The sequence below is a fragment of the Syngnathoides biaculeatus genome, chromosome 2 (genome assembly GCF_019802595.1).
Source record: "Syngnathoides biaculeatus isolate LvHL_M chromosome 2, ASM1980259v1, whole genome shotgun sequence".
NCBI classification, from domain to species: Eukaryota; Metazoa; Chordata; class Actinopteri; order Syngnathiformes; family Syngnathidae; genus Syngnathoides; species Syngnathoides biaculeatus.
Genome location: NC_084641.1, coordinates 37,302,570 through 37,317,653, shown reverse-complemented (window position 1 = coordinate 37,317,653; position 15,084 = coordinate 37,302,570). Strand labels below are relative to the sequence as shown.

The 15,084-nt window shown below is 41.0% G+C and overlaps 1 long non-coding RNA gene across 2 annotated transcripts; it reads right to left on the bottom strand.

Moving 5' to 3' along the window:
* Positions 1-6,077: 6,077 nt before the first annotated feature.
* LOC133491628 (uncharacterized) lies at positions 6,078-14,105 on the bottom strand. 2 transcript variants are annotated; one of them, XR_009792449.1, is made up of 5 exons: positions 13,055-14,105; positions 12,672-12,980; positions 12,405-12,513; positions 12,207-12,334; positions 6,078-12,111 (listed from the first exon to the last, which is right to left on the bottom strand). It is a non-coding gene; the product is annotated as an uncharacterized LOC133491628 (long non-coding RNA). The 2 variants fall into 2 exon arrangements; XR_009792448.1 differs by lacking the exon at positions 13,055-14,105 and having other exon boundaries at positions 12,672-13,042.
* Positions 14,106-15,084: the final 979 nt, after the last annotated feature.

The window sequence follows — 15,084 nt, the reverse complement described above, 5'->3', positions numbered from 1 at the left end:
TTCTCTTTCTGCGAGAATCGCTTCTTGTCTCTGGACACAGATGGGAACTCATCAGCTGCAAGCCTCCTCTTGACTTGTTTCTCCCCATCTCCTTCGGTCTCAAGAGCCGGCCTGCCAGGAGAAGCCCTACACCTCACTGTGTGCTTATCAGTTTATCCTCTTCCTTTGGGCACTGTCCTCCATCTGGACCTGACAGATATTCCCATTGAGGGTCCATTCCAAGCACTTAGCCTTGTCAACATGGGTCCATTAAATCCAACTCATTTCCTGTCTCTCATGACAATTGTTCACACTCTGGATTGTTTGGAGCAAGGTATGTTTAATACTTTCATGTCGTGTCAGCAACAATTTGTATTGGACCAAGAGTAGCAGTACACAAGTCAAGTGATGAAGTTCTAATGCACCGAGTCACTGCTATACAAAGAGAGTAGAAAAAGGGCCATTATTTTTTCATATAACTGACAGAGAAGAAAGGCCAAAACAGTTTGGCAGAGGATTGCACACAGGATTAAACATATTGAAGGGGATTAAAAAAAAAAGAGCCCAAAAATGAATTAAAGAAAACTAGATGCCTCTTGGGCATGGTGGAACAACTGTAAAGCGTTGGCCTCACAGTTCTGAGGTCCATGGTTCAATCCCGGCCCCGCCTGTGTTGAGCTTGCATGCTCTACCCGTGCCTGCGTGGGTTTTCTCCAGGCACTCCAGTTTCCTCCCACATCCCAATGACATGCATTAATTGGGCGCTCTAAATTGCCCCTGGGTATGATTGTGAGTGCGAGTGTTGTCTGTCTCCATGTGCCCTGTGACTGGCTGGCTATCAGTTTAGGGTGTGCCCTGCCTCCTGCCGTTGACAGCTGGGATAGTCTCTAGTTCTCCCGTGATCCTTGTGAGGATAAGCATCTATGGAAATGGATGGATGGATGATGGATGGATGGATGGATGGATGGATGGATGGATCGATGGATGGATGGATGGATGGATGGATGGATGGATGGATGGATGGATGGATGGATGGAGGGATGGATGGATGGATGGATAATGGCCTCTAGATTGGAGGAGGAAAAAAATACAAAAACAGCAACAACATTAATTTCCTTGTGAGCCAGCTGAATTGCATTGACACAAATGACCAATATGGATAGGTTAAAGTTGTGGGAGATTGGACATTCTTAGTCAAGGTATTAAGGTATTAAGCTGATTGTTATGTACAGTGGATAAAGTATTGAGACCCCTACCTTGCTTAACTGGTGGGACTGTATCAGAAAGGTGATGAGCTGTGACTGTTTTTCTCCACAAATGCTGCTTAAAATTAAAGCCAACAATTTCTATGTTTGTTTCATCGGAAAATGGATGGGTGGATGGCTTTTTTAGCATTTTGGGTTGCCAACCACCAAACAGCTGAATGGCAATGAAGGTGAACAACCATCTCAAGGATGCTCAGAAGAAATGGTCAGCGCCCGAGTTTTAAATATATGACTATCACAACAAAGCATCTGAATACTATGCCTGTGTGCCATGGGTGTGTCTATCCTCGACCCAGCGCGCACCTGCTCCGATGAGCACATGCGCTCACCTGCATCTCGTCTCGGTAATTACAGTCGGTATATCTTGTCACACATGCAGTCTGGTCCTTGCCAAATCGTTGTACTTCATGTCACGTTCCCGCAATTCCATGTCCTTGCCTTTGATTCTCTGTGTGCTGAACCCTTCCTCGTTGATGACCCTGCATCTTCGCCTCTTCTGACACTGCTGCTTGTTTGGACTGCCGACCTGTGTTTCGACCTTGGACAGAATAAGGACTATTCCCAAACTCTACCAGGTCTCGTGAGTCTTGCATTTTGGGTTCAGCCTCGTGTTCTGGCCATGACAGAATGATCTGGCCATGACACAGACCCATCCGACTCAGATCCGGTGCGCCATGCTCTCCAGATTCAAGGATATGATGAGAATTTCAAGAAGGTTGCTCAACAGTTGGAGCAGCAGAACAACCTACTGCGAGAGTTATTGGCCCGGCTTAGTTCCTTGCGCAAATCTTCCCTCATGGGAGCCGACGCCAGCCTCGCGCCAGTAGCTGCCGCGGAATCCTCCCGTCTCCATGAGCCGGGTCTCGGCGCACATACAGCTGTCTGCTCTCCGCTCTCCCGTCTGGAGCGTTTCTCAGGGGACTCTGGAAATGTCAAGACGTTCATCAAGCACTGCGAGCTCCACTTCGAGCTACAGGCAGCCACCTTTCCCTCTGACAGAGCCAAGATGACGTTCGTCATTTCCCACTTGACTGGACGCGCGCAAGCATGGGCGACTACTGAGTGGAGCCGCGACGCGGACACGTGTCGCACGTGGGCGTCTTTCGTGAAGTCCATGGTGCAAGTGTTCCAGTATGCATCCGCCGAACGCAAAGCGGAGAACTCCTTGATCACGCTGCAGCAAGGCAGTCGCCGGGTTTCCGACTACGCCATAGACTTCTGCATTCTTGCAGCCAAAAGCCAGTGGAACAACTGGGCACTCTTAGATGCATTCTTTCAAGGGCTGTTCTCCGCGATAAAGGAGCAGTTGATCCCCCTGGACTTTCCGACAGACCTGGACGCACTTATCTCTCTCACTTTAAAGATTGACAAGAGACTCATGGATCGGGAACAGTACAACGCCTGGCGAAGGAACACTTCACGTATCAGGGATGCCCACCCTCCACAAGGTACATCTGCTGAGGTGGAGAAGCCCAGGCAGCTGGGCCGCCTCCGCCTGTCACCCGAGGAACATCTTCGCCGGCAGAGGAAGAGACTCTCCTTCTACTGCGGGCAGTCGGGTCACACACTGAACTACTGCCTGGTCAAACTAGCTGGTACCTCACCCTGTGTTCAAGAGGACAGACCACCCCCATGATACTGTGTGATATTTCAGTTTTTGTTTTTCAAGAACTCTGCAAAAATTTCTATTTCACTTTTCTGTCAATATGGGGGAATTAACGTTATTTTTACAAATGGCTACAATACAACACAGTGAACAATTTAAGGGGGTCTAAATGCTGTCCACACTGTAGGTGGTAAGTTACTAATTGACATTCAGTGTAAGAAAACTAGACTGACTGTAGCCATCGAGCAATGAGGCGGTAACAACTGAGGAATAATGCATGTATGTAACATGACTAAACAATGCAAAAGACACTCTGTTAGATTGCTATTTGTGTGTCCAACTTTCTTCTGTGATAAAGGAGGTGGCCTTTTGAGGGCACTTGCCTCTACATGATTGCCTATGATCATTTCCTTGTCAAGCATCCTGCATAATTTTAGATCTTGACAGCTTCTATTACGTTTTGCCTCGACTCCCAACCTATAATTGAGCTTTCACACAAGACATCTAACACCTCCCAGTATGTCTCATGGTCTGAATGTGCACTGTCATTTTGACCTACAAAGATCAACCTCATAGTTTATTTTAGTTGGTTAAGTGAACTTTCACATTTGAACATTTTGAAAATAAGATTGAGAGAAGGGGGGGGGGCTCCCTTGACTACATACTGTCATATTCAGAATAAAGCACTGGGGATGAATTTGCAAGTCATAATATCCAGGCCATCTTCATAGCAAAATGAGTTAACTCTAACAAACAATTTCTCAGTGTTTGAAGCTCAATCTCACTCAGAATGGCTGATGAAGGCACAGACAGCAGTTTGCCATTAACCATAGTGACAGCTGCTGACAGAATCAGGGCATCCCACTTTACTATAACAGGCCCTCAATATTTTTCCACTAATTTATTGTCTAGTCACTTATTTTTTTCAGTTTTTCTTCATTTTAAATGCAACTCTCCAGGGAAACGAGGCTCTATGATCATCCCAGACCTATTAATGTTTTTCTGAGTGAATTAACTCTTTTAAACACCTGCCCAACTCTAGATGGTTGCAAAGAAAAACAGAAATTTAAACAAGGTAGACTAGACCCATACCAATATATATATTTTAAAAAATGTGAAACAACCCACACATGAGGAATAAAAAAAATAATTTTTTCCTTATTGCTCTTCTTGCTATTGGCTTACTATAGAGGACCCACCCAGCAGACAATACCTCAACCCACAAAAAAGAATGTGCTTCCTCAACTAGATGCCTGTAGTACTCAAATTGACCTATGAGAGGCAGCATAATGCCACCGTGAGCTCTCTGGTACATCTCTATGTAGCTACCTCAAACTCTTATTTTACTGTGGTGAATGACTTGTCAGACAACCAAAATATGGCCAGATGTTCCTTTATATGTGTCTGGGACAAGAGAGCACGCTTGTGATTAATTGCTCAGCAGCTATCAACGCGTATGACATCACAACAGAGGTGGGTCACATAGACAAAAAATAAACAAGTACGAGGACTGTTACATCAGAATATCCATCCATCCATCCATTTTCTTAGCCGCTTATCCTCACACGGGTCATGGGAGTGCTGGAGCCTATCCCAGCTGTCAACGGGCAGGAGGCAGGGTACACCCTCAACTGGTTGCCGACCAATCGGAGGGCACATAGAGACAAACAGCTGCACTCACAATCACACCTAGGGGCAATTTAGAGTGTCCAATTAATATTGCACGTTTTTGGGATGTGGGAAGAAACTGGAGTACCAAGAGAAAATCCACGCAGGCACAGGGAGAGCATGTAAACTCCACACATTGAACCCAGGACCTCAGAACTGTGAGGTCAACGCTTTGTAGCTGTGCCACTGTGCCGCTGGCCTATTCTGTCATGAAACAAAAATTGGAAGAAAAACTTTGAAAATAGCCTTGAGTTAGCACTACAAAAGCCTGGGCTTCACCTTGAAAGGAAAAAGACAAAAAAAACAAAAATTCGGTAAAAATAAATTAGAACAGCTGGAATGTATTTGGATTTAATCAGGAGCACTTTAAATGGGGGAAAGTGTGAGTGACTCCCATTTTGTAACATGAGTTTGAATTTATTGGATAATTCTATACAGCCACATCCCAGTTACAAGATTGTGTGCACACTTGTTCCATCGCATTATCTCAGGACTCTAGTTTATTTTTTGTGTCTTTCTGAAAGGTACAGCATTCAATTTAGTTCTATAATTTATAGGTCACATCAATGGTGGGAAAAATGTTGAAATGATTTATACTCATTTCAATTTTTATAACAAAAACCTTGGATTTGAACAGGGGTGTGTAGACTTTTTCTATCTACAGTATGTCATGCGCTGGCATTTGTGTCTGCCCAAAATGTCATTTCAGCCTCTAAGAAGTCCATTTGGGACTTGAGCAACATACAAGGGACTGTCTCGGTCAGCATATTACAGTTTTGCAGACTCAGCATGAGCAGGGATCAAAAGCAATCCACAATTTATCCGCCTCACCCATGAAGATGATGATAAACGTTAGCTAAGCCAAACTGCTTCTGAATAATGCGACATATTTCAACATGGTTGATAGATGTGGGTGCAACAACATGTGGAAGTTATATAAACAAATTACATGTTTGTATTATACAGTATAATAATACCTGCCTAGTTATTCTATCGTGCAGTTGGACAAGGGTAAACAAATACTCTAGTTGATTTAAAACACCTAATTGTGGCTATGTTTTGCTTTGGTTTATTTAATTGAAAAATATTATTCTGAAGTAGGTGACACTGTAGATAAGCTGTAAAGTGTTAGCCTCACAGTTCTGAGGTCCAGGGTTTGATCCTGGCCCCGCCTGTGTGGAGTTTGCATGTTCTTCCCCTGCCTGCGTGGATTTCCTTTGGGCACTCCAGTGTTTTCCCACATCCCAAAAACGTCCAATATTAATTGGACACTCTAAATTGCCCCTAGGTGTGATTGTGAGTGCGGCTGTTTGTCTCTATGTGCCCTCTGATTGGTCGGCAACCAGTTGAGGGTGTACCCTGCCTCCTGCCCGTTGACAGCCGGGATAGGCTCCAGCACTCCCATGACCCTTGTGAGGAGAAGCAGCTAAGAAAACAGATGGATGAATGGATAGATGGATGGATGGATGGATATTCTGACATAACAGTCCTCGTACTTGTTTATTTTTTGTCTATGTGACGCATCTCTGTTGTGATGTCATACACGTTGATAGCTCCTGTGCAATTAATCACAAGCGTGCTCTCTTCCCCCAGACACATATAAAGGAACATCTGGCCACATTTTGTGTTTGACAAGTAATTCACCACAGTAAAGCACAATTCAGAGTGCATTAAAAACGTGAGAATTGACACATTACCTGCACATATAAAAATGAATAAAGTAAAATTTTAAGCAATGTCAACACCGATATCAATACCACCACCATCATAACCTACTGTTTTGACCTCATGATAAATGTGCACAGTTTAGATCAGGGATTCCCAAACTTGATTGTCGCAAGATCTACTTTCAAGCAGCCAACGTCCCACGATCTATCTCGGGGGGTACTTGTTAGTCTTTTTAACTTGGTCTGGCTCCTCACACATTTAGAAGACAGAAGAAGAAGATAAAGACATAAATGCGAGACCATTTCACTAGTTTGCGAGAGTGCGCCGTTATTTGCGCAATGAGTTGTGACATGCGGTCAAACTGAGTCAGTCAATCGATGCAACTCGATCGATGCATTGGGCACACTTGAATCAAGTGACAGGAAGGATGATAGGCTCTTTTTTTGTCACACAGTCATGCGATCGACCAAGATTATCTTTTTTTCGTCGAACGCAATTAACACATTCCGCACCCCGGATTTATACAATATTGCTTCATATAACGAGTTCTGGCAATTGATTCATGAGATGAATGTTCCACAAAAAGTCCATAATTATCAAGACCAAAGTGTTCAAAAGTCAGTCTTCCTTTATGTGCTCAAGTGTAACAACGTCAAACCTTTTCGAAATCACCGTTTAGAATTACTGGTGTAGGAAATGGATGAATAGATTTAGTTCTCATTTGTAAACACACTTGTAACATGTACACCATCTAGTGAGGTACGACAGTAGGAAGTAAAAGATTAGGCAATAAGGAACCACAACAAAGTCTCCAGAAAGTAAACTCATAATTACACCAAATGTGTTATAACACACATACAAAATAAGTACACTGTACATCTAAAATGGTCAATGCAAAGTTATAAAAAATAAAATATTCTATTGCATTGATTCAAGCATGTTGCAATGCCCTAAGTGGTGCACTACAAAGAAAACATTGTGGGAAATTGATTAAATGAGGAATTTCAGGGTAGTACTATTGTTGTACTATTGTGGCGATCTGTATTTTGGATCTCGTCCAAAAAATTATAATTTTCATAAAAATAATTTTTAAAAAAAGTCATTCTCCCACTCTTCAAATCATAGTACGTCCACGGAGTTGTCATCACATCCAGTCATCCTCTGCAGCTCGTGAATACAAGGTACAATTGACTGGCTGTGTAGCTGAGCCATCTTCATCCTGACGACAACAGTGAACATTTAGTGTGAAGTGAGAGAATGCAGCAAACGTCAACAATCCAAGACAAAATAATTTAATACAGTTGAGATACAATAAACCTCAATTGCATATTTCAAACACACTTTTTGAAGTTGCAGATTATTTTCACAAAACATAAGTCAAAATTTAAAAGATTGGAGCACATGGCTAAGCTGCATTTTATCATTTGAGAGCTGTTAAAGATTTCATTACAGGTATGTATACTAAAATGTGTAGTTTGTTTTTTTTTCTAAACAGGAGCGACAAGGGGCCACACTGCAAGGTAAAATGTAATTTTTGATGCACCACGAAGAACAGACCGAGTCAATGTTGTAAATCAAATGCTGAAAAATAGATGAAGAAGAAGATGTGAGAAGAGCTGGTAGGCTTCATGTGCATTGTGTCATCTTCTTTAGTTGGGGCTTGTGTGAAAATAACTAACTATATATAAAAAAATCAAGTCCAACAAACAATTTTTAGATGTGTTATACATATAAAAAAAGTTACACATTTTAGCTTTCAAGAGATAATAAGGAACTTAATAATAATGAACTTTTAAAAGATCTTGGATATTTTGCCATTTTTTTTTAAAGGTGTCAAGCAATGAAGTACAAATACTTTATACCTTACTTACAGTAGTCTTCAAAATAATAGCAGTCCAATGTGACTAACAAGATTAATTCACATTTTCAGTATATTTTTTTTATTGCTTAATGTCACTAAAGTCACCATTAGGTGAAGTAGATTCTTAGAAAAACAGCAAGACCCAGCATTCATGATATAGAGTACACATTCTTAAAGTTGTGCAATTGGGCAATTTGTTCAAAGAGGTGTGTTAAAAAAATAGTAGTCTGCCGTTGACTGTACAAACTCAAAACTATTCAGAACAAGGTTTTTTCTTTCTCTGACTTACCAATCATTTGAATCACTAAAGTAATATTTAGTTCTATAACTACAGTTTTTTAATATGTTCATTATACAGTGAAGAAAACAAGTATTTGACCACCCTGCTATTATGCAAGTTCTCCCACTTAGAAATCATGGAGGGGTCTGAAATTTTCATCGTAGGTGCATGCCCACTGTGAGAGAAACAATCGAAAAAGAAAAATCAAGAAATCACAATATAGGATTTTTAACGATTTGTGTGATACAGCTCCAAATAAGTATTTGAACATCTGTCTATCAGCTAGAAGACCCTCAAAGACCTGTTAGTCCACCTTTAAAAGTCCACCTCCTCTCCATGTATTATCCTGAAACAGATGCACCCGTGTGAGGTCGTTAGCTGCATAAAGACACCTTCACTGTATATATTTTTTTCATCTACGTGATGGCTTTTTTTCCATTTACAGTGCACGTTTTTTTTTTGGGATTACTGGTTTGTTTTTTTCATTTACCATCATTTCCGGCCTGTAAACCATGACTTTTTTCGCATGCTTTCAACTTTGCGGCTTATGCGGTGATGAGACTAATTTAAAAGATATGAGTGAGACCAGTGGAATATATGTGCCAAGGAAGTGACTTTTACGGGTATGTTTTTTTTTTTTTTTTAACGGCCCTGTTAGCGCTGTGCTAGTGTGTTGCTGGTGTTACTGCCGTGTCTCAGTGATTTTAACTGGTATTTTTTTTTTTAACCTTCCCCATAGCTCAGTGCTTAGAGAATTGGTTTAGTAAACCAGGGTTTGTGTGTTCGTATCCCACTGGGGTCTCCACTCCCCGAGAGGGGTTGCGTCAGGAAGGGCATCTGGCATAAGAACTGTGCCAAACACATATGAGGGTGCATCTGAGATGTCACGCTGTGGCGACCCCTAACACTTTCTTTTTTTTCAACCGGCCCTGTTAGCGCCGCGCTTGCATTACCACCGTGCTAGCGTTAGCGCCACACTAGTGTGTTGCTGCCGCATCTCAGTGATTAAGGTATGCTTTTTTTTTTGTTAAACCAGCCCTATTAGTGCTGTGCTACCATGTTGCTACTGTGGCTGTTTTTTTTTTTCACCAGTATGTATATTTTACCAGCCCTGTTCATGCTACTGTGTTGTTGCAAGGTTAAGTTAAGCTAAGGTTTTAAAACGCTGCAGCTTATGTATGTACCAAATGGTATTTCCTTTACAAATGTACTGGGTGATGCTTATAATCAGGTGTGCTCTGTAGGCCGGAAATTATGGTACATTTTTTTTTTATTTTATGTTTTAACGCTGTTAAACACCTAACCACACACTGAATTAACATCTTCCCACATTGCTCTTGTTTAAGGATAAAGTTCAAACCTTCATTAATTTAAAAAAAAAAAAACAAAAAAAAACACGATTGTATTCTAGTATGAAAGCTTAGATCAAAACCCGTTTGTGGCCAAAACATTTATTTGAGACATAAATATATAAACATCTTTCAATTCGATTTTATTTTGCTTTATAAGTGTTATGATTAGTTGTTGGAAATAAATTTAATTTTAATGATCACTCTATAGAGATGAAAGTGGACTTTCGTGAAAATTCCTGAAAATACAAATGCGAGCAGGGGGGTTCGGGGGCATGTTCCCCTGGGAAATGTTTTAAAAAAATGAATGATACGTGAATGCATTCTGGCGATATCTGTAAACAAAATTCAGACACAAATTGAAAGTACAATTTCTAAGTCCTGACCAAAATAAAAAATAAAAAATTGGGCAGAAGTTCCCCAGGGGCCAAGTCCAGATTTTTTCGCCATCCATCCACGGATAGCACAAAATCACATTTGTCATTAAAATATGCTTAAAATACGCCATTTTATCTCAAAACAAATGAATTAAGTGAACTATTTAGTAAAAGGCCATCTAAATTTGTCCCTTTCCCCACATTATACATATAGAATATACACGAAAATATATCCTACAATTTCTACACCGTACAGCAAAACATGTTAAAGAAGTTAATCTGTAGTAATTACTATTAACGCTTAAATCTCAAACTTGTTACGTAGCGTTGTACTGATACGCTCGACCACATTGGTCACTATCTTGGATATAAATCTAGTAATACTAATAGTATAATGAGTTGCCTTTAATATTTTAACTATTACTGTTCCTCGTGTTAGTGCCTCAACATGGCTACACTCGTGAAAGCAAAACAACGAACTCAAACGCATATTCTTGCAATGTTGTTAACTAATAACTGGATTATTTTTAGGCAATTTTTCCTAAATTTTCCGGAGCAATTTTCATGAAAATTTAAAAATCCGGAAATCTTGGAAGATCCAGAGGACTTTCACCACTGACTGTAAGAGGGGGCGGCATGGTGACGTAGCTGGAAAATGTTGGGCACACAGTTTTGGGGACCTGGGTTCAATTATGGCCCTCTCTGTGTGGAGTTTGCATGTTCTCCCCATACCTGGATGGGTTTTCTCTGGGCACTCCAGTTTCCTCCCACATCCCAAAAACATGCATCAATTGGACAATCTAGATTGCCCCAAGGTGTGATTCTAACACAGCATCCCACTCTTTGTTCTGGAGAAGAACTTGGCCCCACTCCTGACATGTAACCTGGGTGAGAGGCACCAAGTGGCAACAGATTAGTTTAAATTGGGTTATCCTAACAAGAATGCGAGACCAATTGGCTGCGGGGCTGATATGCAACATCCGCCTTTTTTTTTTTTTTTTTAATTTGACAACCAATAGAGATCGATTTCAACTCAATTTATCAGTCGGAATTATTTATTTATTATCCATTAATGTTATAAGAGATGTTGATTACGCAAGGAACCCTGGTGAATATATGTTTGTTTAAAACAATTGCAAAGTGCGTGTAGTCACAGACGCGCAGTGTTGAATATGTTTTATTGATTTTAAGCATAAACTTGCTAGTTGAGGGAGGAGTGGAGAGGATGCCATGTGTGCGTTGATGACGACCATGTGGTTTGTTCAATGCGAATGAGTGTTAGCAGAGGCAGTGTGGTGACCGTGTTCTTGATTTTGCAGCGTTTTCAGAGTATTTGTGAAGCGAAATCTATGAACATCCGTGACGTGTCTCCTTTATAATACAGGTATGTGAGTTTCTGCAAGTTTTTTTTTAATATTCTTATCATCTGTTGCAATGTAACTAACTTGTTTTTGTGATATATTTCCTCTTGTCTGTGAGACTTCTGAGTGTCAGAGTTTTGAGAGTAATTGTGAAGAGAAATCGGTGTATGTGTCTCCTTTATAATACAGAAAGAGGATTAAAACAGGTTGAGACCAGCCAACGTGTGTGTCTTCTCATTCATTATCCCAAAAAAATACACAATGCACATTTAGACCCACTTCATTTGCACGATGCAAACATCCATTTCAAGCGCTGAACAAAAATTATCCCTGTGGGGGGAAAAAAAAGACAGTTTTGATTCTGCTAGAGAGGAATTCATTTAACTATTTGTTGTGGTTTCAGTCTACCAAATCTTGGCAGCAACCAAAAGATTATAAATGCCTCTTATTTTGGCAAATAAAATGAATGAGTTTCCATGGTGGAAGCAGTTAAATTTCCAGTTACAAACTCCTCAAGTAAATGTGTTCTACTGACTTTGAACGCCACGAGGTGGGGATATGCTTTCCTGTAGCAGTGAGCATCCCTGTTGGAGTCAAAGCGAGAGTATGGAATTGACCTATAAAAATTAGTCTTCTTGAGCTGTAAATCATCCTGAAGATACTTGAGACCCGAGGTCTGAAACTTCGCTTTTTGGCTCTGTGACACAATGAAATATATTTCAGTTGAATTGTGCACCATTTAAAAGCTTTTCAAGCACCATCCCAGAAAAAAAGTATAAAAGTGAAATGAACCTGCTCAAGCAAGATGAGGGCTTTAGTGAGTTGGACGAGATGCCATTCAGACATGGATGCTTGGCTTTCATCCATTTTCGTATACTGGTCATCGTTCCCACTCCATTCGCCATCGATGGCAAAATCCACTGCAATATTATTGTTGGAATTAGTTATACTAACGTTGGACCCTAGTCAACATGATAATTGACATTTTACGTGAATGAGCCGGCCCAGCGTTGGACGTGGAAATGTTTTTGTCCCTCGTGGTTGGAGACGGAGGCGAACGGGAGCGTAAGAGCTCCAGATAGGGCCTCCTTCATTCCACCTGCGGGAAAATTGAAAAGAAAATCAGAAACAGCGTTTCACTCACGTTATGACGTTTAAAAGCCGAGCACGAAGGTGACTTAACTTTCTAGCAATGCGGGGCCCTTAAAAGATCTTTTTGACGCATTTTAAAACAAAACGGGAGCATTTGAGACCTACCCTCAATTCGGGGCTGTGGAGCAGGTATTTCCACCAAGGCACGTCGTGGTTGACAAGCAGCCGCCGTCGCCATAATGGACAAACTTCGCTGCTGTGTCGTGGCTGCTGCTACCGAAGCAAGCAAGTGATACTACTCTGAGCAGAAGTTAAAATCCCACGGAGGCGCTCAACCACTACTTTCCCTTACGGTGGTCGAAGCTTTCGTCAACTAGGTCTGCGTAGTTCTGGAGTCGCTTTCGAGCAAAACCGTTTAGAAGAAAATCCCTGAGCTTTCGTGGAGTTAGGAGTTTATTATGAACTTGTGGACCCCTTTCGAGACAACAATACCGTTAGAGCGCACCACAAGAGACGGCGCAAGGGCGTGGTTTACGGCTTGCCACCACCTGATTGGTGGATCTTTAGAGGTGCGTATCCAAGCGCCAATGACGTACAATAAAAACTGGACTGCGCACTCTGCATCCGTCATTGGTTTCGCCATGATCAACGGGAACTGACTTCTGATCAGGGCAAAAGTATAGTAAACATACACACACTGTAATGTAAAACAATGCGATAAATATATAGTAATTAATTATGAATGTTAAGATGAAACATACTTACCGGTGAAAAGTTATTTCTTTGCGACCGCCTGTGCGGTTACGGCAGCCAACGGTGCAACAACAAAAAAAAAAAGCTAAGCCTAACATATTTCAATTAAATTCGATGTTATTATGATTCAAAATGTACAATTGTAAGGATATCATAGGACGTCAACTTTCACGTGAAATAGTAGCCAAAGCAATGTTTTGCCACGACCGGAAGTTGAAGCCGAATTACCGTGAAAGGGCCTGTGCGCGGTCCAGTTTTTAAACTACCAAGCGCCCTTTGCAAATCTGGTGTGATTGGTTGAGGGTGGCGTCGGTGCGCCGTGCCACCATGGTTACGTGGTGGCCATGTTTGGAAGGTCGTCGTTACCACACGGGGCAATGCATGTACGGAAATTAAATCGTAATTTACTCATTTTTCAAGATCAAAGCGGGTGTGTCTACTGTACCTATACAAAGTTAAAGTTTAGACGGGTTACTAGAATGCACTATAGTTACAATGCTTCATTCGTCATGAAAAGCAGCACAAGTAATTCCAAAATTTGCCACTTGTAAGCGATATATTCCACCACTATATATTTATAGGATATTTCTCACAAAACCCTAGCTATTTAAAATATGAATGAAAACAAATCGAAGAATAGCATACTACAACGTGCCGCCGCGCCACATTTACTTCATTTGTTTTATATACTGTACTACGCATATGTGCAGCTGTACTGTAGCTTCCAAGTCCTGTAGTAGATTATCATGAGTCACAGATGTACGTTGATGTCCCTCCCTGGACAATAATTCCAGATGGGCATCCCCGAAGACTGCGCGGATGTTCATGACTGCAATAGAGGCAGATTCAATTGGAGAACATTATGCAAGATTAATTTATCATGTTGTTGATGATGATCAAAATCTAGCTGCTCATAATTTTGGAATGGATAATTTTTTTAAGCATTAACATTACTATGTGAAGTTGTTATGCCTTGATTTGAGTGAGGTTCCAGTAAAAGCGATGAATTGTAGTCATAATTTAGTGAGTGTATCATTCTCTCACTCTTTCTCTTTACAAAATGTGCCATTCAGTTGTTTATCTGAACACAAACATGACTGCACTTATACATTTTTACAGAACCACTTTTAAATGTTTATGTGTCGTATTCTGTGTCTTTGCTATGAGTGCTAATGACTGAATGTTTTGTTTTGGGTTTTTTTTTATGTGGAGGGGGGCATGTCCAATTTCGTTGAGTTTATATGCAATGATAATAATGAAAACTTGACTCAAAGACGCTTTACAATTGCATGCACTATTCATTCATTCTACAGTCACACCCTAGTGGTGGTAAACTACTTGTGCAGCCGTAGTGTACTTAAAGCAGTCTGACGTCAGCGTGGCTGCCATTCTGTGCCTACACCCCCTCCAACCACCACCAAATATCCAACTACTTTCATTCATAGGTGTCATGCCCAGAGGAGATACAACAACAACATGCACTCCAGCAAAGATGTGAACTTGCAAGCCTCTGATTTCAAGGCATACACTTACCTCAACACCATGTCACCCCATTTAAACAGTATGTGGCTTTGGGTTTACCACATGATCGCTGCTATCTTTACTGATGGTGTTTACAAACAACACAGCCAGCAGCAGGTAAATCTAGACAATTTACGCATAATCTAATTCAAACACGTGCACAAAGATTTAAAATATTTTGTTTTAATAGGACTATGAATTATGAAAAAAAATATTTTGTTTTGTCATCAGACATCACTGCATTAGATACATGGTGTTGAGTTCAAACGTTCAAGCACAAAGGTGATCTCAAAACAGATAACAC